Here is a 24592-nt window from a genome sequence, read left to right as displayed (position 1 = left end):
CACATCTGATGAGGGGAACGTGTTCGCGTGATATATCGTTATAAACAAAATCTAAGTTCAAAGACGGATTTAAATCAACAATTTTATAAAAAATTCTTGATTAAAGACAGTTTTAAAAATAATCAGGCATTTTTCTTAATAAATGATTATAAATAATGACTGCACGCGAAAATTCCATACGAGATACAACGGTCGATCATAAACATGTTTACGGAAATATCAACTAGGCCGAGTGCAACATTCATTAGTTTTAATTACGCCAATATTTCTGAAGCGGTGTTATCGGCTGAACCAATTCTCAAGTAGCCTTGAGATACTGTTAGACTTCTTTTTTGACCCTACTCGTAAAGTAGAGTAAAATAATTTTTCCCTTGAAAAATTAAAAATTATTTTCAAGTAGTTTGTTAAATAAGTATTCCTTATTTAAAAACAGCTGGATTACCAAAATTTTTACAATAATCAGTTATCTACTACTCAGAACGGAACCTGGGGAAATTCAAAATTATTTTTACTTTAATTAAAACGAAAGTTATTTTTTAATTTTATTTGCCTAAATTCTTGTTCCCTTGAATTATATTACTATAATATATTTCCTAAAAGTAAATAATGAAATGGATTGTTTCCGCAAGATAGGGAGAGAGAACCTGCCCCATCTTATTTAGTATCTAATTAAGTTTCTAGGAAAGACGTTTAAAACTGTACTTGTTTCAATTTTCATTACTTGTAATTTTTCGCCAAAATGCGCTCTAATTCAGACAACGTTTTTGTCAAAAATTGAGGGTGTAGGTGGAATACCCATCTTCCGTTCAAAATAAAAAAGAGAATTTCCAAGGGAAGTTGTTTCAAATATTGATCAAAGTTTTTATTAACTACATCATGTCTCTCTCTCTCTCTCTCTCTCTCTCTCTCTCTCTCTCTCTCTGTCTGTCTATATATATATATATAGATATATATAGACAGACAGAGAGAGATACATACATATATATATGTATACATACACAGAGTGTATCACGAAGTTCTTTCGGGACTTTCACAAACTATTTTACTCGTGAAAATTATGAAAAAAGTTAATCAAAACATATGTCCTAAAATGTTTCGTTTGCGAGTTACGGCTAGTGAAAAATTTCGCTCGAATTTCAGCTACCCCGGTGAAATGAGGTCATACTGAAATTTTTAGGATGTTAATTAAGGAGAAGCATTAGTGATTTCTTACGGTTTTTGATCTGAAAAATCGAATAAAATAGGTTCCAAAACCGTATCTGCAGTAGTTTTTGAGAAATCTGGGGTGAACCAATAAATTGGGGTAATAACACCTATTTTTTTTATGTTTGACGTACAATAAATTTGTTAAATGGGTAGTAAACACATAAAACTTTTCAACAAAACTTGTAGAGAATTTATTTCTGAACAAAATAGTTAACATAAGTTGAATAAAACAAAGAAATGTACTGTTGCTAAATAAAATTATAAGAGAACAAACTTTTCTTTGTTTTATTCAACATATCTTACTCCATTCCGTTTAAAATTAAATTCTCCACAAATTTTGTTTAAAAGTTTTATGTGTTTATTAATAACAAAGTAATTTTACGTCAAACGTAAAAGAAACAGGAGTTTTTTACCCCAATTTATTGGTTTTTACCTCAGATTTCTCAACACCTACTTCAGATACGGTTCTGAGTCCTATTTTATTCGATTTTCAGGTCAAAAACCATAAGAAATGACTAATTCTGCTCGTTAATTATCGCCCTAAAAATTTCAGTACGACCTCGTTTCACTTGGGTAGGTGAAATCCGAGCGAAAATTTTCACTAGCCGTAACTCGCAACGAAACATTTTAGAACATATACGTTTACATGAACTTTTTCCATTATTTTCACTAGTAGAGTAGGTTATGAAAGTTCCAGTAGAACTTCGTGATACACTATATATGAGCAGAGAAGGTTTAACTTTTTATCTTACTTTTAAAATCAATTTATGAACTTTTTCGTTTAGAGTACTCATTTAATAAATGCCAATACATTTTTCGTCAAGAGGAGACAAATTGATATTTATGATTTCAAATGAAGATATAACAATTAGCTAAGATTCCAATCTACAAAATTGTTACTTCTGTTAAAGTAAGTTCATTCTGAAATTTCTTTAAATTTCTTTGCCGTTTATGCGTACAAATTGAATAACATGCTAAAGGTTTTTTTCAAAGAAACCGGTTATTTTTGGAATGTTTTATTTAATATTTCGAGCCGCGTTTAAAGACGGATACGATTGTTATATTGAACTTCCGTATATGTATGATTATGATTTGGGAAAAAATATTAAGCAGAATCTTTCTAAACCGGTTCTTACAGTTTTAATAAAATTTGTATGTATTTATTATTATCCAGAACAAAAAATTTGTCTGCAAATTTTTTTACCATCTACAAATTAATTTCAAAAATTTATTGAAAACAAACAATTTTTTTGAATGAATTAAAAACGCCAAATTATAAAATACTGTTTACAAGATATTGAATAAATTTTATTTATTTTTTGAGAAATAATAAACAGTAGCATTTTTTGCAATTTTTGGACCTGTAGACAAGTTTTTCAAAATAATTACTATCTTGCGCGCGCGCGCGCACACACACACACACACATATATATATATATATATATTCTAAAGTCTGTGTGTATAAATAAGCACTTTTTTACAGCAGCACTTATTATTAGCCACTAGGCTGACAATGTAAAAAAGTATCATTATATGAATGGATAAACACTCCCTAATGCAGACAGATATATGCACTCATCGAATATCCGTTGCAGGTTTACAGATCACTGAGAACTATATAGTTTGTTCAAACATTAATTAATACAAGAAAAATTCCATTTTTAAGTAATCGCAATCTTACCAAGCACAACTAGGTGGTCAAACCTAAAAAAATACCTAAAAATGATTATTCTTAAAGTAAAATTATATTAATGTAATAAAATACATATGTATGTATGTATGTATGAAGCTGTACTTTATTCGTAAATATTTTGTTAAAACAGATTTTTTTTTAGCAATTCACTCTCTTTTATGTTAAATATAACCTATAAAAAAATTGAAAGAAAATTTTGGATGCATAATAATTATCCAAGAACAGAAAATAAAGATGTTAGGATTTGCTGCTGACAGTATTCTTTTGGCCGAATCCAAAAGTGTATCAGAAGAAATGTCTGGGTTTATTGCTAGGAGAGAAATTCGATCTTGAAATAAACAAGAACAAAGTATTTAGAGATAAGATATTTCAGTACCTTTTTGCCATAAGTACTGAAATTTGACAGCAAGGAGGATAAAAAGGAATTAAATATTAACATAGGAGAATACAACATACCAGAAATTGAAGAATTTTGTTATTTAGCTGGTAAACTTGCAAAGGATGGACAAAGAAAGTTGCAAATATTAAGAGTAGACTGGTACAAGGAAGGACTTCTCTGAAAGTTCTAGAGAATTTAGGAAATGCTTTTCAGCTCTGAGATTTGGTAAAGGGAGAATCCTGATATTCATTTCTCCATGATGAGGAGAGGGCAATGATTGTAATATTTACAACTGCTAGTATATACCTGTGGCTAACGAATGAAGGGTCCAAGTTACTTCTGGTATAAGGAGTTCCCTCCCATTGCAAGTGATCACCCATCCTCCTCAGAGGATGGATGATCAGAAGTGGATCAGGGCACTCTATTGCTTTGAAGTAAACTGCCCCCAAAAATGGAGGAATTTCTTCAGAAAGTCATTGATATTAGAATACACAAGGCGACAGAAAATCACTGTATTAAAGATCCTAGTGATAATTCCTTGCATAATGCTGTTTAGTTGGCTCCTTCTGTTAAATGTTCTAAAGTTAAAATAGAAGCAACAAAAGAAGTTAAAAGGGCCAATTGCATATAGTAACTTGATATGGCAAGACTTTGTTACAGAATGGAAAGTTAAAGAATCTCAAATGGGAAATGAAGATAGGTAAAATGCATATATTAGGGCTGAGTGTAGTAAGCTGGAGAGGACAGGGTGAACTGAAGAATGGAGAAGTTACCGCATTCTATTCTGGAAGAAAGAAAGGGAAAATGGAGTGGTAATAATTATGAGGAATGAAGAAGCAGAACAGGTAAAGAAAGTATGTTATATTAATAATAAATTAATATCATTAAAGACTGGGATGTTACCAAAAGATTTAGTTATAATACAAGTATATAAGCCAACATCAATTATGAAGAAAAAGATATTGAAGAGATGTATACAATATTGAAGAAGTAATAAAATCAGAAAAGGGCTGCTATAAGGTAGTAATGGGAGACTGGGATGCTATGGTCGGAGAAGGTGAACAAGGTAATGCGGAAGGAAAATTTAGCTTAGTGGTAATGAATGAAAGGAGGAACACATTAGAAGAATTTTGCCAAGAGAAAAAATGTTTTATAACCAATAGTTTGTTCAAACAACTATGAAAGGAGGAGATAGTCATGGGTATCTCCTGCTATTTGTGGGACAAACCATGCTATCAGATAGACCATATATTAGTAAATAAATGGTATAGGAATGCTGTTAAGAAAGTCAATGGATTGCAAGATGTAGTCATCAATACTGATCATGCACTTCTTATGATGGAAATGAGAATAGCCTTAAGGAAAGTAGAGAAAGCAAAAGTAGATAAGAAATGGGTCTTAGAAAAGTTAAAGAAATTGGATGAAGAAACAATAGGAGAAAAACTAGTTAAGGCAATTAAACAAATTAAAAAAGGAAAATGATAACAGTGAAGAGACCTGGATTAGAATAAAAAATGCTACAGTAAAAACAGCAGAGGAAGAAGTATGTTATTGTAAAGGAAATAGAGCCAAGAAACTGTGGGTGGTAACAGAAATGCTAAAAAAAAAGTTGGAGAAAGAAGTTGGTATAAGAATAAGACAAGAAAAAAATGAAAGAATGATGTATCGCAAATTAAACGATTAGAAGATGATAAAGGATGTACAGAAAAAAATTAAAGAAATGAAGAAAGAAATCAACTGAAATAGATGAACTTCCCACAGAATTTCATAAATATTTAAAGAAGGAAGGAGTGGAAGAAATATTTGAACTATGTAATAAGGTATAAAATATGGGAGAATAGCCTGGAGATTTTGTGAAAACAGTAATAATACCTATTCTGCAAAAGGCTGGTACAGGAAAATGTACAGAACACATAACAAAAAACTGAATAGCCCATGGTGGTAAAATATTGTTATGAGTCCTAAATCAGAGATTGGTAAGAATAATGGAAGAGAATGCAAAATTAGTACAATTTGGCTTTAGGAAAGGGAAAGGAACCAGAGATGCCATTAGTAGCCATTGGGCTACTAATGATGGTTGGAGAAAGATATTTAGAGAGAGGAAGAATCTGTGTTTCATAGATGTAGAAAGGGCATTTGATGGAATCAAATGTGAGAAAATGATAGAAATTCTTAAAGAGAAAAAGTAGAATGTAAAGACAGAAGGTTAATTAAAATATTTTATATGAGAAAGACAGCAGCAATGAAAGTAAATAATAATATGAATGACTGGGTGACTCTAGGTTGAGGTGTTAGCAAGGGTGCTGTCTCTCACTTACACTGTTCAAAATTTACATTGATGATATGATAAGGAATACATTAGAAGAACGAAAAGAAAAAAAAATAGATGCATAAGTTTTGCTGATGATATGGTAATTCAAGCTGATGGTACACACATGATTCAAAGATTGTTAACAGTCCTGAAGTAAGAAATAAAGAGTATGGAATGAAAAAGTAATGGAAGTAAACAATAAAGAAGATTTAATGACAAGGACAAGTGAAGGAAGAATAGGAAAAGTATAAAAGTATAAAAGAAGATTACCACAAAAAAGAAAGGAATAGAGAATAACATCAAATCAGTCATCTGATTAATGATTCCAAAAAAAAAAAAAAATACAAAATATATATAGCTGTAGGAAAGGGGTTAGTTTTTGTAGTGTATTATAGTAGAGGGAATTAGGTTATCTGACTTCATCTGATATGCATTTCAGTTCCAGGTTGAGTTTTTTGTACAGCAATATGTTATCAAAAATATACTATATATTCAACCATTAGAAAATATAATAATGGTATTATGTATAGAAAATATATAATGGTATTATGCATATGAATGATGTTTTGTAAGATATATTGATGACATATTAGTAATATACAACAAAAATATAAATGTTGCAGATAATATAATTAAAAATGAAATAAATATGTATAACTAAGAATTAAAGTTTACAAACCAACTCAAAATAAATCACAGTATCAATTACCTAGATATAAATACTGAAATAGTAAATAACAAAATTGTAACTGTGTCTATAGAAAACCTAATTCTAATTTATATACAATTCACAAATCTTCAAATACTCCTTGGATATACAAAATAAACACATAAAAATCCATCCATAGAGCATATATATATATATATATAATAATGATAATAAAACGAATAAAGAAATTGAGTACACAAAGAATATCGCAATATAAACAGATATAAGAATAGTTTCATTGATAGATTACTTAAAAAATATTTTAATAATAAAAATATGTCGGATAAACTACACATAATTATTAACAATACTAATGATAATATAAATATAAATGTGCTTTAGCTAATGAATTTATTACTTTTAATTATCAAAATAGTACTGTTATAAAAATCGCTAATATATTTAAACAAAATAGATACAGCATTTTTATATCTTCAAAATCTATCATTTACATAATCATTCACTTCATATCTTTTACTCATCATTACAAGACATTCACATATCATCTACAAAATAACAAAAATGTTGACCCCCAAGTGATATTGATATGAAGATATTGATTAAAGTTCAATTTGAACTTTGTAGAATTTATAAAATCAAATATAATGATCGTGACCATATACACATAGGAAAAACCACCAAATCCTTCATAAAAAAGGTTTTTAAAGCACTTATAAAAATGGAAATATTAAAGTTTCAAATTTTACTGAACATTTTTTAAAGAATACACATAAGATTACTGATATTTATAATAATTTAGAAATAAATAATAATAAAGAAATTAATGTGCTGGAAAAATATTATATCAGTAAAAATAATAAAAATAAATATAGAGTTATAAATAAATAAATTAAATAAAATAGTGAACAAAATGATAACATGTTTAAATTGGTAGACCTGATATAACAACCAAATCTTAAATATAAATAAAAAGTTTGTATGTTCTCACATCATACAAGAACTGATTGCTTTCTAATTTGCAGGATACATTCGTGTTCCAAAAATGAAATCCCAAGATTAAAAAACAAAAAGAAATTCTTGATTATATCAAATTCTCCCCCAAGGAAGATTTAAGCCATAGAAAGAGGCTCCTTTGGGGCTGAAATTGTCAACTAAAGATATTCATTAAAGAAGAAAAAAAATTAAATTAATTTCTGTCACCATGGCAACAGAAATAAGTTGTGATGTTTTCCTCATTATGTCTGTGTAATTTAGTTACTATTATTCTGTCTTTTGTAATATAGTTTTTTTTTCAGGTTTCTCTAAAGCCTGAATACTTTAATTATCGTTTATCAGTATTATTCTCACAACCATGAGGATAATGAACACTGCAAAGGACCTCGATAGACAGTTGGGTGAATGAAGCAAGTCCCGACCGGTTAATAATTTAATAGAAAATATCACTTATTATTATGCATTGGTAGATAACAGAGGTTTTAATTTATTGACACAGTACATACGAGGTGCGACAATAAAGTAATGAGACTGATGTGAAAAAAAATGTTGCTTACCGTTTTAGTCATGTTTAGTGTTGTCTCCTTCAAAGTAGTTCCCCTCTGATTGCACACACTTATTCCAGCGCTTCTGCCATTGATGGTAACATTTCTGGAAATCATTTTCTGTAATATCCTCCAAGACCCTCGTCACAGCTTTTTCGACATATTGTGTTGCTTGAAAATGATGTCCCTTGACCGCCGTTTTGACCTTTGGAAATAGAAAAAAGTCGCACGGAGCGATATCTGGTGAATAAGGTGGCTGTGGTAGTACTGAAATTTGTTTTGAGGTTAAAAATTGCTGTACTGACAGAGCAGTATGGGATGGCGCATATCGTGATGCAGAATCCAATTATCAGCAATGTTGGCACGGACACGAAGAACTCGTTTACGAAGTCTTTCTAAAATTTCTTTGTAGAAATATTGATTAACTGTTTATCCAGGAGGCACCCACTCTTTATGAACAATTCCCTTGGACTCGAAGAACACAAGCATGCATTTCACTTTTGACTTTGACATGCGAACTTTTTTTGGCCTGGATGATCCCTTTGAGCACCATTGCGAACTTTGACGTTTTGTCTCTGGATCGTATTGAAAATACCAACCTTCATCACCAGTGATAACACGGCTCAACAAATCCGGATTTATTTCCGTTTGCTCTAACAGATCGGCTGCCACATTTTTCCGTGTTTCTCGCTGTTGTTGTGTGAGATTTTTGGGGACCATTTTTGCACAAATCTTTCTCATACCAAGATCTTCAGTTAATATTAGACGAACCGTTTCTCGATTGATGTTGAGTTCTTCTGCAATCATTTTCACGGATAATCTTCGATCAGATCGTACGATTTCACGCACCCTGGTCAAGTTGACATCTGTGCGTGAGGTTGATGGTCGTCCACTGCGGTCTTCATCTTCAACATTCGTTCTGCCTTCACTAAAAATTTTATGCCACCGAAAAACTTGAGCTCTTGACATAACCTCTTCTCTAAAAGCCTTCTGAAGCTTACCATAAGTTGTCGTCGCGTTTTCACCCGATTTAACGCAAAAAGAGACACAAACACGTGTTCACTTATTACAGCACAATTCACGACTGAGCAGTTGCATCAATGTGCCGCTTGGACTAGAAGTAACTTATAGACCAACGTCAAAGATGGTGTGCCTACGCAAGCTGCAGGGTTGCCACATCTTGCAAAGAAAAATCAGTCTCATTACTTTATTGTCGCACCTCGTACATAATGATGAAATTTTTAATTAATGTGCGATTTATATTATTGACTTGTGAAGATGGAGTAACACTTTGAAAGCACTATGGTTAGATAAGTGTTCTTTCCTTTTTTTCTGACTGCATCAGATGATTATAATATAAATATTATTATAATATATATATATATAAGCTTTTTTAATTTATTAAATTATTAAGCAGTAATTAATTATGAAATAGCCAACACTTTATGATAAAAGTTTACACCATAAAGAAGTATCACTAAATAGTTAATAAATAAAAATTCCTAATTGAATTATGTCATTATTTCCTAACAATTCATTATAAAGTTTTTCTCAATTAATAAAACAATGTTTCCAGCTTTTATTTTGCTCTTGGAATATGTTTCGTAGGACAACCTGACTGCAAATGCTGGCAGATTGAAATAAATGATGGTACAGATGGCATGTGAGAGCCCCAATAAAAAAAACATAGAGACTTCAATCAAAATTTAAATATTTATTTCTAAAAGAATAAAGTTTCTAAAAGAATATTTATTTCTACTTGTTAATTAAAGAATGTTTTTAATAATAAGCTCATTTTATTATTAGAAATCAAAATTTATTATAAACTACACTATGTATCTGCTGATCAAGATATTCAAACATTGTTTCTTGTTACAAATTTAGTTTTTAATAACAAACATCAATGAATTTTTTATAAATTAAACTTAGGAAATATAAAAAAAACAAACTGAAATTTTTTCAGCAATCAAAACTTCTTTACATTTTTCAAAATAATTAATAATTGCACTGGTTGACATGATTTTTGTTAACATTAATGATAATGCTCTTTTTCTGTTTCTGTTTACTACTTGTTAAAATATCTATTCATAGAAATGTCCTACCATGCCCCATTTTCAAGTACCTGTGTTAACTTTTCTTCCTGTTAATCTGCTTTGAATTACCTGTAATTGTTTGCACCTTGCTATTCCCACCACATTGTATGAGCCTTTAGAGACTTTGTTATGTTTATTTAAAGTTTAGTTTGATTTTTTCTTGCTTACAGTAGTGTCTTTTAGTAATTTTGTTATGTTTTACATAAAATGGCAAGTTCTAGTCGTTGATGTTGCAAAAATCCAGCAGATAAATTTTGTTATACAAGTAATATAGGAAAGATTTACTTTAAAGTCACAGACTAGATCTATATTTCAGGAAGTCTAAAAACCTACTTTTTATATTTTAAATGCCAAATTGGAGATCAAGATAAACACTGGACCCCTCATGTTTGCTATGTCAGTTGCCACGTAAATCTAGTGCAATGGATGCATGGTAAGAAAAATTCTATGCCATTTGCTGTTCCTATGATGTGGAGAGAATCTTCTGACCAAGGAGCAAATACCCAACTTTGCTTTCAGTACTAAAGCCCATTCCTCACAGCCAGAATTACCAGTGCTGATTGCACCTGTAAACTTGGACAATGTTATGTTTCCCGATGATTCTTATTCTTCATCAGGATCTGATTCATAACTTCCTGAGATCACTAGTAGTGACCTTACATTTTTACCAACCACCGTGAGCCTCATTTAATAACTCAAAACGAATTAAATGATTTGGTACATAACCTGGTTTTCTCAAATCAAAAAATTGAACTTCCTGGTTCCGGACTTCAACAGTGGTACCTGTTAGATAAAAACACAAGTGTTTCACTTTACTGAAAACACAACATAACATTTTCAAGTTTCTATAAAATGGAAGAATTACTATACAACTGTTATGATATTGATGGTTTAATGAATGAACTTAATATGAATGTACCTTCCAAGTGGCATATTTTCATAATTTCATCTAAATACAGCCTAAAAGCAGTCTGGCTTCATAATGGAAATGAAAAACCATCTATATCCATAAAAAAACATATCTATTCCTTTAGCTCATTCAGTGACAATGAAGGAAAATTATGATAAATTGACTACCATACTAAATGAAGTCAACTATGAACAGTATCATTGGGATGTTTGTGGAAATTTAAAAGTGATAGGTGTATTACTAGGCTTCAAGGGGGTTTTACCAAGTACTACTGTTTTTAATGCCTATGGGACAGTCAGGTAACACATGATCATTTCATTACGAAAAATTTGCCTTATAGAATTTTTTTTGAACCAGGTATTTGAAATATATATATAATATATATAGTATGCTCCCCTCATTTATCCAAAAAAGGTGCTTTTCCCACCTTTCCATATTAAGCTTGGACTAATGAAAACTTTTGTTAATGTACAAAGAAGGTAATTGTTTCAAGTACCTGAAAGAACTACTTTCTCAGTTAAGTGAACCAAAGCTAAAAGAAGATATTTTTAATGAACCTCAAATAAGGAAACTTAAGTGATCCCCTTTTTAGAGAAAAATTAAATGACAAAGGATTGACAGCTTGGGACTGTTTTGTAACTGTAGCGGGACTTCTGGGTAATAAGAAAGATGAGAACTATAAAACCCTCATAGATGAACTCTTAAAGGCCTATGAATTACTAGGATGTCACATGTTCTTAAAAATGACATTGGATTTAATATTGATTTTAGATTTCTTTAAAATTTTAATGGTGGGTTTTTAAATACATTAAAAAATTAATATTTTTATTTAAAATAAATTCTATATTAAAGACTGTACTTTCTATAAATAAGTTATAGAATATAATTTATCTGCAAAGCCTCAGTGATAAAAAAAACAAAACAAAATACAACACTAAGTTATGTTTGCCAAAAATAATTTCAAATGTCTCAGCTGAATCCATTATATAGGCGTTTGGAAAGTTGCTGTGCACTGAAATTATATAAGTGTGTTGAAGAAACTTTTTTAATTATTACTTTGCACCCTGGGATTTGGATTTTTTCCAGAAAGTTTGGTTGCAGTAAGTGACGAACAAGGAGAGATATTTTACCAGGAAATTAGGACAATAAAACACAATACCAAAGACGCTGGGACCCATCTACGATGAGCGACTACTGCAAGTTTTTAAAAGAGATGTTACTGAATACAAGAGAAAAAAGTGAAATCTTTTCGCTGTATGGTACCTTTATGTAACATTTTATATCTTTTATTGCATATGGTCGTTAATAACAAGTCTTTAATTAGATTTAACATGTTTTAGATGTATATATATTTTTTGTTCAATATACATTACACTGCAAAAATATGTCGTCCTCTGGTTTTAGACATATCCCCAACACCTATAACAAAAACACTGTATGTGTTACAGAAAAAATATTATAATAAATAAAGATAGGATGTAAAAAATTATCAGTAAGTAGTATATTTTTCCGTAAAATTATCAAAATAGTAACTTTTTAAATTACACTAAATTCTAGGTTAACAATGCACAACAAAAGATAAATTTTACAAAACACGACTGTAGAAAAAAAACATTGCTGTTTACTACAGGATAATTAAAGAGCGTGCGGATGATGATAATTTTGTATATAGTATAGTATAATTTTTTCCAATTTTAAGAATTTATTTAAAAGTATACATATGACACTGCCAGTAAGGTACGGATTCCTACGCGGAATCAAATATCTAAACCGGTAGCCGTTGAGATTCTACGGTGGAATATACATATACCGTAAGTACATTACACTCCTTTTTGGAAAGTCTTGTAAACAATAAGTCAGAGATTTAAGATTATGAGTTTTATATTTGTAAGAATTCTATTAATAACAACTTTGTATTTTTATTTCATTAGTTTTACGAAACTGATATTAAAATAACTGGAATAGTTTATAAAAAGAGAATGACCTCTTCCAACATCAATACAACACTGCACACGTTTCATTATGTTTTCAAAACACTTTAACCAGCTGATATACTGGAATGTCTCGTACCTATGCCGTAATTGCGGTTTTTAGTTCGTCAATCGTGAGTGATCTGTTGCGATACATTGCTTAATTTGCTGCTCCCCATAGAAAGTAATCTGAGGGTGTCAGATCGGGCGATCGTGCAGGCAACAAACCTCTCGAAATGATTCGATCACCAAAGACATTTTGTAAAAACGTCATTGACCTGTTAGTTGTGTGCGTTGTGGGCCATCTTGTTGGAACCGACCGTGATTAATTTCCATCTTTTTAAACTGATTAATGAACTTTGGTAAAACAGCACAGATTGGACCCAGTTTCCAATTTTCGCTTCGTGTAATTCATGGAGGTTAGTTATCGACCACAGTCGTGTATTTTGTGAATTAATACACTCTCACAGATGAAACCACGCTTCATCAGTAAAAACGGAATGTCGAGGATACCTACGGAATTTGGTCAATAAACGTTTTAACCATTGACAATAATTTAATCTTTTGGTATGATCTGTAGGTTTCAGTTCTTGAATACACGTTACTTTTTAGGGAAAAAGTTTGTTCTTTTCGTACAGATTTATGTGCGGTAACAAGTCCTATGTCTCACTTCTGCAGTAACTTACTTTGATGGACTTTCGGCCATAGCATCCGAAATATCAAGTGGCTTCCGTTGGTTTAGTGGTCTTCCCCTACGATCAGCGTCTTTAACAGATCCTATTGCCCAAAAGCTTTCGATAAGGGTTCTAACCGCATGTGTTCGGGGAGAAACAGTTACTGTTTCTCCCCGCATTGATTCCGATAAACGAAACGACACGAAACAACGCACGTTCAATCACAACTCAACAAGTGTCGTCTTGGTTTATTACTGAGCAACGCTCAACTCACAGGGGAACGAACCTAACGCCAAAAAAATGCAGAATGCAAAGCAACTTTCCGAACGCACTGTAGCAATAAATAATTATTTTAATTTTGTTTAATATCAATAATTTATAATAATTTAAAAATAAGGTTCCATTTTAATGAACTATTAAAAAAACACGGGCATCATGATCCGCGACTTCCACCTTAACATTCCGATTTAATTTTGATTGAAATGGTACGGTCAGCTCTGAGAAGATATGTTGGTAGTAATAACACATTTTTAATGCCAGATATTAAAAAATTAGGTGAGGAAAAAATGAATACCATATTGCAATCATAAATATTACTATTTCGCACTGTCATAAAACTCTACAAAGACCGTTGGTGGGAGCTCGCCGGGTTCAAGCTGGTCTCCCATAGTGCAGGCCATTCGATTTTTCTGAGTATATCAGTAATTTTTGTTCTCGTTTGGTTCCATCGTGATTTTGTATTATACTAACAAATACCCTGTTTGAATTTTGAAAATTGGAAGATTGTTTGCAAGGATATAACATTTCCGAATAACCGTGATCTGTTAGAGCCAGAATGTACCTGATGCGTGCAAAAATTAGACTTCAACCTACTAGCAAATACTCCGTTTGAATTTTGAAAATCGGACGATTGTTCACAGAGATATCATAAAAGCACCCCCTTTAACCTCCCAAAACAGGGTCCCAGGGGCACCCTGTTTGTTGCCAGTTGATGGTTATGATCAGTCTAGCCTTACATGAGGTGCTCGCATCACCTCATCACTTGAGTCTCTTACACAGTCCTCACAGGAAGCCCATTATTATTAAAAATAATTTTTTTTAATTTATCTAATATTATTTTATTTTATTTAACGTAAATCTAATTTCATTATTTACGTAATATTATTCATTCAATTGATTTGAATCATTCAGTTTAAACCCACCAAACATAGTGATAGAGGCTCACAGTTCATTATGAACTCAATTCATTAAAGTTTGTGCTTCAACCAGCAAATCTCCACTATTACATATACATATATTTATTTATATAGCCAATGACACTCCTGGAAACGTAAGGATTCCAACACAGGGTCATACACCTATATCGGTTTGGTCGTTGAACTGCTATGGTGGAACATACATACATACACCCTAAATGTGTACATTACACTCCATTTTGGGCAGTCATGTAAAAATGAAAGGCATGCATTAATTTGTTGCTTTACACAATTTATATGTCTTTCTTATGATTGTATAGAATATAAAGCTCCTGAGTTCAAGAGACATCCAATCAGATTTGGTTCCTATGAGAACATTAATGTTCACTACAAAAGCCAGTCCCTATGCTGAATAGAATTAAGGTACAGATTGTAGGACTGAATATCATCTACATTGTAGTGTGTTAATGTGTACATTATATTTGGTTCAATCAAGGAGGCAATGGGAAACCACTTTACCCCTCACTTTCCCTAGTAAGGCTGGCATGAAACTTGTTATTCTTGAAAATTTTATTTTACTGTTATTATAAGGAATGATGTATGTAAGGTCACTTATACAGTTGTGATAACTAACATAAACTAAATTGATTAGGATTTTATAAAGAGACAATAAGATATTATTGTCTCTTTATTTAATCACAGATAAAAAATGTTATAACTATGTACTACTACAAAAGAAATGTGCAAGTTGATGAGTTTGATCCTAAGCTAGTTTAAAGATATCTAGCATTTCTTATCCAGGGTTGCTTAACTTTATAATAAGCAAATGATCAAGCATCTTAACATTCACTGAAACTTGATCACTCACTTAACATGGGATTGATAAAAAAGTAAATAATAAAGAAAATAAAACTATAAGGGAAGATAACATAAAGTAAATACCTGAAGATGTAGGATGCAACAGATATGTTAAGACAAAGGTCAGAATGGAATTAAAATACAATGAAGAGAAGAAAAATATTTTTGGGGATAAATAATAGTGCTAATAAATACATAAAATATTATAAAATCATTTAGATGGAGCTGAATATGAAATATTTTAAATACAAAGCAATTCTAATTTATTATTTTAAAATGCAAAAAAATGAAATTCCAATTAATTACACATTCACACAACTAAAGTACTTGTAATACAGGTAATATCAGAGCTGTAACTCACTCTCCTGTGCAATGGGCACGAGTCCCTTCCCTAGCACTATTAAGCTGTATAATTTGACTTGCATATTAAAAATATTACTAAAATATTTATCAGTGAAGGAGATGAAACAAAGGTTTACACACACACACACACACACACACACACACACACACACACACACACACACACACACACACACACACACACACACACACACACACACACACACACACACACACACACACACACACACACACACACACACACACACACACACACACACACACACACACACACACACACACACACACACACACACACACACACACACACACACACACACACACACACACACACACACACACACACACACACACACACACACACACACACACACACACACACACACACACACACACACACACACACACACACACACACACACACACACACACACACACACACACTGTAAATAACTACTGTTATTTACACACAAATAACTACTGTACTTTTGAATGTAACTCAAAAAAAGTAAATAAATCTGTACCAGAAGTAAAATGTAGGCAAAGTAAAAAAAAAATTAAGAAACAAAAAGAAAAGATAATATGTCATCTTTTTAATATTAAATATATATCTCGAATATGTAAACAGGTAAAATTAAAATAATCAAATATACCTATGTTAAAAATCGATTCAATTTTATATTATAAATAATGTATATAAGGTAACAACTTAATACTATTTAAAAATAACCAAGTAATCAGCCATGTATGTTTAAAACACAAGAATTCTTGAAAATAAAATGGCAAGCTAAGGTAAATAAATATTTAAAAAAATAAATAATACAAAAACGTTTATAGTATTATTTCTTAAGGATCATGTGGTTATCAGATATATGAATTCATCTATACAATGTGCTTTTCAATTGATGTAGCCAGATTCTTCTCAAACAACTGAAGTCTATTATTCTAAATTGAAAGGTTATTCCTGCCTCATTGATTATGGCTATGAAGATACAAGTTAATCTTAAAACAATTAATGTTGATGAAAATATGACATTCTTGCTGTAAAGATATTTGGGAAATTTTACTATCATAGGAAAATAATGTTTTTAATTCAGTATTTCAATAAGAAAGTTAAAAGCATTCTTGCTTTTTATATCCAAAAAACTGTGGTATATTGCTAACAACTCATGCACCATGTGATGATCAGTTGTATTGCTAACTGCATACATTAATTATTTCACAGCAGTTCCCAGTATTATTATTATTATTGCTAGTATACTACTTAATGTAATATTTATATAATAATTAGAGCCGACTATAAATCTATGTCTAATTGGATAGTCCCAGGTTACTAGATTCAAAAGCTAAATTTTAAGTAAAATATATGCACAAACATGCAATCATGTAACGGTCTGGTGTACTGCAAAGGGTACACTCAGAGCTTCATTGATCATTCTCGATATATCTATAGCGATAGACTCTGTAACAGATTATAGAGTATTACTCAATAAATATAAAGCAATCCAACAATTAAGAGTGATGATAGTTTTTTAAAAGCTTCCTTGCATGGATCATTAAAACTCAACCTTGCTAATTATGTAATTAATTAAAACTAATTAGACTGAAACAGATATACAAGAGGTTTCTAGATTATCATATGATTCATAATTATAAATGACTAACAACACATAAATAACTCCACACAGAGCAAATCTTATCAGAAGTCCTATACAGCAAAGTACAATGGAGAATGGTGTAAACGATAACATAAAAATGTACATCCACAGAACTAGTTTTGGCGTAGGACAAAGTTTAAAGTATATAGCAGTCATAGGATAAACATTAAACTGTTAAACTGAAAGTAGTCTATTATTAGTAAACATGGTAACAAACAATATATTACAGCTATCAGACTTCAGCTTAACCACTGACTACAGTTTGGAAATAAATGCCCTATTTCAGAACATAATCTCAATAATTTTACAAATAAGTTATTAATTTTATTATTGATTCTCTTCATTTTAGTTACAGATTTGTGAATATGTTTAGGCATGAAAACAATCTTGAAATCATTAGGTTTCAATATTGATAAATAAGAGTAATGCAATATATTTTGTTCATAAGCATGATTTTGTTTGACAATTAATTTTTCAGTAACTGAAAATTGGAAGTAATAATTTTATGGTGCATATGTTTCATTCATTTAACTATGAATTAACCCCTTCAGAAGATTTTCTGAAGGGCCAGTAACAGTATTAGTAGGTATGTTGGTAGGCTGTGACCTATAAATGAGCGAATCTCATTTATTTTAATGTGCAGTTAAATAAACACAGCACTACTGAGAAGTACAGTGTCATCACCAGTAGATAACTGCTAGTTCCTTTCTCTCAAGAATCATGCACTACAGATATACTTCTCAGAAAAAAATGTACATAAGCATATAATTATGAATTGGCCAGAAGCATGACCATAGAAAAATATAAGTACATGTAAGGGATAATTGATAATTTTCAATGTAGCAATGCGAAAAATCTTTAAAAATAAAATTTAAGTTTTGATATTATTAGAAAAATAACATTTGTTGAGATTGCCAAAATATACATTTTTTCATCTCTATTTCACTTTTAGAAGGAAACCTCTTTCCAGCCAGTCATTTTTTCGTGTTTGGAAACAGAAAAGGTTACATGGTACTAAATTTGGAAAATATTATAAATGTGAAAGCATCCTGTTATATAATTTATGTTGTTTTTGTTGTGCAGTTGTTGCATGAGCCGGTGCATTATCATGTTGCAAAAGTACTTTTTTCTTGGTCAAATGTGAACATTTTTTCTCAATTTCATCGTTCATCAATCTAATAACACCTTATAATATTTTTCTGCAATAAGTTTTCTTTTTTTACAGATAACCGATTCTTATTATTTCTTGTGTATCCAAAAAACAGTGGCTGTAACCTTTGCAGTTGATGTAACAATACTTGTCTTCTTTGAAGGACTTCCACCAATAGCTTCATCTGTACTTTATTGGGTGTTGTGATGAATCATGTTTCATCAATGGTTATGAATCAACAGAGAAATTGATTTGGATTACAGTTTTAACAGTTTTAAACAATGCTTATAAGTATCAACGTAACTACATTTTTTAACTTGGAGAAAATAAACTACAATATAACCATAAACTGCAATACAAATAGTACAATACTGATACAATCCATTGCTAATAGAAATACTTGTACAATGGAGATACTTTTCTAGATATATACACTAGTCTATTTAGTATTTAATTCAGTGTAATTAAGTAATAAATTATCACAAATCTAATTTTATAAGCATTAAAAATAAATATATCAAACAAGATATTTGGAATGTTGTGATAAATTATAGTACTAAAGAAAAGTCATCACTTATAAACTTTTTGAACTGATTTGAACTTTTTGAAATGATTGAACATAACCTCCCTTAGAATGACTGTAAATTTTATTTGCAAAATATGTTAATGCTGTAACTAATAAAAATAAATAAATCTTTTTTCTGATCAGTACTTCATTATACAATATATAAATCATGTCAGAATTGGGAAGGTATGCTACTTTGCAGAAAAAATTAGGAACTACTCCAGCATTTGCGTGGATGGATAAAAAAAAACATGGTAAAACATAGTATCAAAATAGTAACAAAATATACAATTAATTATATCTAAATCTCTCCAATAAAAAAGCATGGTGCATCGATTTGTTTGCTTTGTGTGCTTACATTTTTATTTTGAATGAAGCGCTACCATATAGCAGAAAAAATTAAACAACTGTTAATAAATTGTATTGTATGTTGTTTACATTAACATTTATTATACTTATTATTTTTTTACATTTAAAAAAAAAAACCATTGTAGACAAGTTTTTTGAAATTTTATAAAAATTAATAAGTATAGAACCACCATGCTTCTTGATACGAACAATGTATAATATGTAAATGTATTAATCCTTTTACTTCATTATATTTCTGTCACCATGGCAACAAAAATATAATTAAGTAAAATTACTAATATTTTTTTTCTTTAATGAATATCTGTAAAATACTTAATATTCTCACAAACATGAGGATACAAATGGTTGTGCAAGTGAAGCGAGACCTGACTGGCTAGTTAAATAATAGAGGTATAAGAATAAATAAAAAATGATTAAAAATTCAATTCTCCACTATATTTCTTGGAGTAAACTTAACCTTTTTCCCACAACACTTATTGGGTCTAGCAGGTATACCACGACTATACTCAGATTATCCAGACAATTACATAACATGAAATATGTTTCACCAATAGGATCCCTTAACTCAATAATCAGAATCATAATATTTATATTCATCATATGAGAGTCAATAATATTTAAACGAATCACAATTTTCAAAAATAATAAGTCACCATCAATCGAATGATTCTCAATTACACCGCCCCTGAACACTCATTTAATGAACTGCCATCAGTATCAAAACCGTTCTAAGAGTGGCAGAAAATTGCCATGAACTTAAAATTCATTAATAAATTAAAAAATAATTTCCTTAGAAATCGCACCATGATTAAAATTTAATATAATAAATAGAGCAAGACCAGTCATAGAACAACTACTAAATTTCCACGACCACACTATAATAATTCTGCTATCTATTACAACAGTAACAATCATAATAATAACAATAACAAAAAATAAAATATCAAATAACCTACTAACAGAAAATCAAGCAATAGAAACAATCTAACAATACCAGCAATTATTCTAGTATTTATTGCCATTCCATCAATTAAAATTTTATATCTAATAGAAGAAATAATCAAACCATCAATCACTATTAAAACAATTGACCATCAATGATATTGATCATACGAATACACAGATTCAAAAAATATAAAATTTGAATCGTACATAAAATCACAAAAAGATTCAACCTCATTTCGACTAATTGAAGTTGACAATCTAATAACTATTCTATTCCTAACACAAATTCGAGTAATTGTATCATCATCAGATGTAATCCACTCTTAAACTATTCCATCAATAGGAGTAAAAATAGATGCAATCCCAGGACATCTAAACCAAATTAGATTAATGACAAAAACCCCCGGAGTTTTTTTTGGTCAATGCTCAAAATTTGTGGAATAAATCACAGATTTATACCAATCACAATAGAAAGAATTGACATAAAATCATTTATTAAATGAATAAAAACATTAAAAAAATTAAACATTAAGTGACTGAAAGAAAGTAATGGTCTCTAAACCAAAATATAGTAACATCGAATACTCTTAATGAAAGACGCTAGTTTAAAAAAAACATTTAATTGTCAAATAAAAAATACATAAAATGTGCATCTTGATTCCACAAATGTCACCAATAATATGAAACCTAATATTATTAATAACAACAATTACAATTATAATAAACATAAAAAAAATGTTCTTCATAACAAATATAAAAAAAAATCAAAAACCAAAAAAAAAAAAAAAAAATATAAACTGAAAATGATAACCAGCCTTTTTTCAACATTTGACCCAACAACTAAACTCTTCCAAAGAAACTGAATAATTATTTTTATAACAACAATAATCCTACCAAAATGATACTGAACCAAAAAATCTCGAACAAATATATTCATAAAACTAACAGAAAAAATTAATAAATGAATTTAAATCAATAACTCACCAAAAGGAAATCCTAATTATAGTAATATCAATTTTCACATTTATTTTAACGAGAAATGTAATAGAACTAATTCCATATGTATTTACATCAACAAGATATTTAGTAGTATCAATATCAATTGCCTTACCAAGATGAATTATAATTACAACATATAGATGAAAAAACTTTACAAATGAAATATTTAAACATATACTAACAAAAGGAACACCATCATCTATTTCACCAATAATAATCATAATCAAAACCACAGGAAATATTATCCGACCAATCTCATTAGCTGTGCGACTAACCGCAAATATAATTGCAGTACATCTACTAATAACACTATTAGGAAATACCTCATCGACTAATATATTAATAATTACACTACCAATCCAAATAATACTAACAGCATTTGAAACAGCAATTTCAATAATTCAAGCATATGTCTTTGCAACACTTGTTACACTTTATTCTAGAGAAGTACCCTATGAAAAAAAATCATCCATTTCATATAGTCTCCAAAAGACCATGACCATGTTATCAATAAACATAATAACACTAACAGGAACTGTAAAATGAACTCAAACAAAAGAATTTAACCTAATAATAATAGGAATCTCCACATCAACATTATCAATAATAATATGATGACGAGATGTTACTCGAGAATCAACCTTTCAAGGAAATCACACAACTAAAGTAAAATGATTAATAAAAATAGAAATAATTATATTCATTATTTCAGAAATAATATTCTTTTTATCATTCTTCTGAACATTTTTCACTCAAGTTTAGAGTTTATCTTTTATTTTCATAAAATAAAAAGATAAAAAAAGGCAATTGAAATTGGAATAAATTGACCACCAAAATCGATTAAACCATTTAATCCAATAGAAGTTCCACTTTTAAACACAATCATCCTAATCTCATCAGGAATTACAGTAACATGAGCACACCACAGAATCATATCAAATAAATTATCCATATCAAACAAATCACTAATCTTAACAATCATACTAGGATTATACTTCACAATTTTACAAAAAGAGACTACCAACAATCAACATTCACAATAGCAGATTCAGTATATGGATCATCTTTTTTCTTAACAACAGGATTTCATGGTATACATGTAATTATCGGAACAATATTTCTTATAATTTCATTAATATGATGCATAAAAATACATTTCTCAGCTAGCCATCACCTTGGACTAGAAGCGGCAATCTGATACTGACATTTTGTAGACGTAATCTGACTATTCCTTTATCTATCAATTTACTGATGAGGAAAATAAAACTTAAATCTTTTTAGTACAAAAAGTATAATTAGCCTCCAACTAATAGATTAATAAAATTAAAAAGATAATTAAAATCACTTTAACAATAATATCACTAAACTCAATTATCATTATAATTATAATTATTACAATAACAATCTCAAAAAAAAAAATAATAATAAGACGAGATACAAACTCACCATTCGAGTGTGGATTCTCTAAAATATCTTCAACATGAAAATCCTTCTCTACACACTTCTTCTTAATCACAACTATCTTCTTAATCTTTGACATCGAAATCTCAATAATTATACCAATATTTTCAACAAAAATAATAAACATAGACGAATGATTTATCTCATCAACAATCACAATTACAATTCTAATTTTAGGACTGATGCACGAATGAAAGATAGGAATACTTGAATGAAGAAAATGAGGATTGTTAAATATAACATTTACTTTGCAAATAAAAAATATTGAAAAATCAATTCCTCTTAGAGTAAAGAAGTAAAATTACAAACAATTTTGACTTAATGTTAAGGATAATCCTCATACTCAAATTAACTGAAGCTAAAATAGAAGCTATTCACTGTTAATGAAAAAAACGATAATATCCAGTTAAAAGAATAAAAAGCAAAGGAGCTGCAACTACCTTTAAAGTAAAACCACTTTATTCTTATTTATATAGTTAAAAAAAAAAAAAAAAACACTTTCAATGTATAAATAAATAAATTTTGTAAATGTCCAGAAAAATAAATCATAATAACAATTTCAATGTTAAGCTTTTAATTAAGCTACCCGAACAAAAAAAGAAAACTATAATTAAACATAAAAAAAGTCTTAAAATATTCATCTTATTATAAACTCAAATACAATTTACTTAAAAATTACATTACGTTTGGGATACAGGCACAGTTACAGTTAGGGACTTACATCAGTTCAATTTCAGTCTGACAATTCCTGAGAAAGTTCTGTATTCTTTATCCTTATGAAAAAAGTACAAACGGTAACATGTAGGGTGTTCAAATCCATTACAAGTTCTACTTTTAGCTAGCTGCTTGCATCTTATGTAGCAGCATCACAAATCAGTTAATATCAGGAATATTATCTACTCACTCAAGTTAAGAATTACCACCTTAACCTTAATTAATGCAGTCGGATAATTCCACAGGGCGTACAATTTTAGGAATAAAAGACTGTTTTGCTTAAGAAAGAAAGGTTAAATTTCTTTTCAGGTAGCCGTTTAATATGTAAAGAATAGAGATTAATTGAGGCATACATTTGAGATGAGGTTGCTGATCATTAATAGGCACTTCCCCATCCTAGGTACCATAATTGTTCAAGGAAATGAAAGTGGAAACTCAGTGTCCACAGGGAAGCTTGAAATACTCCTTCTGATGGGACTGTTTTTCTTATTATGTGGTCCTCTACTAACAAATGGACTGAATTTTTAATTATTCAGTCTCTTCATTGATCCTGGATTCATTCCTCCCCTGGAGTGTCTAGTGGATTATATCTGATTGCTAACTGGGTCTGTGCTGTGGATATGAACATTTTAGATAAATTTAACTGGTATAGTGCCAAAAATACAACCAAGGGATAAAGAATGCATTGAGAAATAAGTACTAGGAAAACTGAAACTGTTAATAATGTTGATTTCTTTTAACAGGTGCATTAGAGTAACAGAATTTAAAATAATTTGTAGAAGTGGAGATGTTAAGGAAATGAAAAACATTTATTGTATTCCAGAAGATGAAGGAAAAGTAATAAGAGATTAAGAATACAAAAAAGTCTAT

The 24592-nt window shown here is 30.0% G+C and overlaps 1 long non-coding RNA gene across 2 annotated transcripts in view; it reads left to right on the top strand.

The window, feature by feature from the left end:
* Nucleotides 1–19499, top strand: part of LOC142323377 (uncharacterized) — a 40344-nt gene extending 20845 nt beyond the window's left edge. Inside the window, exon 3 of one of the 2 annotated variants that reach the window (XR_012756094.1) lies at nt 18745–19499. This is a non-coding gene — a long non-coding RNA (uncharacterized LOC142323377). Of the gene's footprint in view, nt 1–12357; nt 12601–18744 lie in introns of those variants that run through there. The other variant, XR_012756095.1, reaches the window with a different exon arrangement.
* Nucleotides 19500–24592: the final 5093 nt, after the last annotated feature.

The sequence above is a fragment of the Lycorma delicatula genome, chromosome 4, assembly GCF_047948215.1.
Source record: "Lycorma delicatula isolate Av1 chromosome 4, ASM4794821v1, whole genome shotgun sequence".
Taxonomy (NCBI): Eukaryota; Metazoa; Arthropoda; class Insecta; order Hemiptera; family Fulgoridae; genus Lycorma; species Lycorma delicatula.
This window is presented reverse-complemented; position numbering and strand designations above follow the sequence as displayed.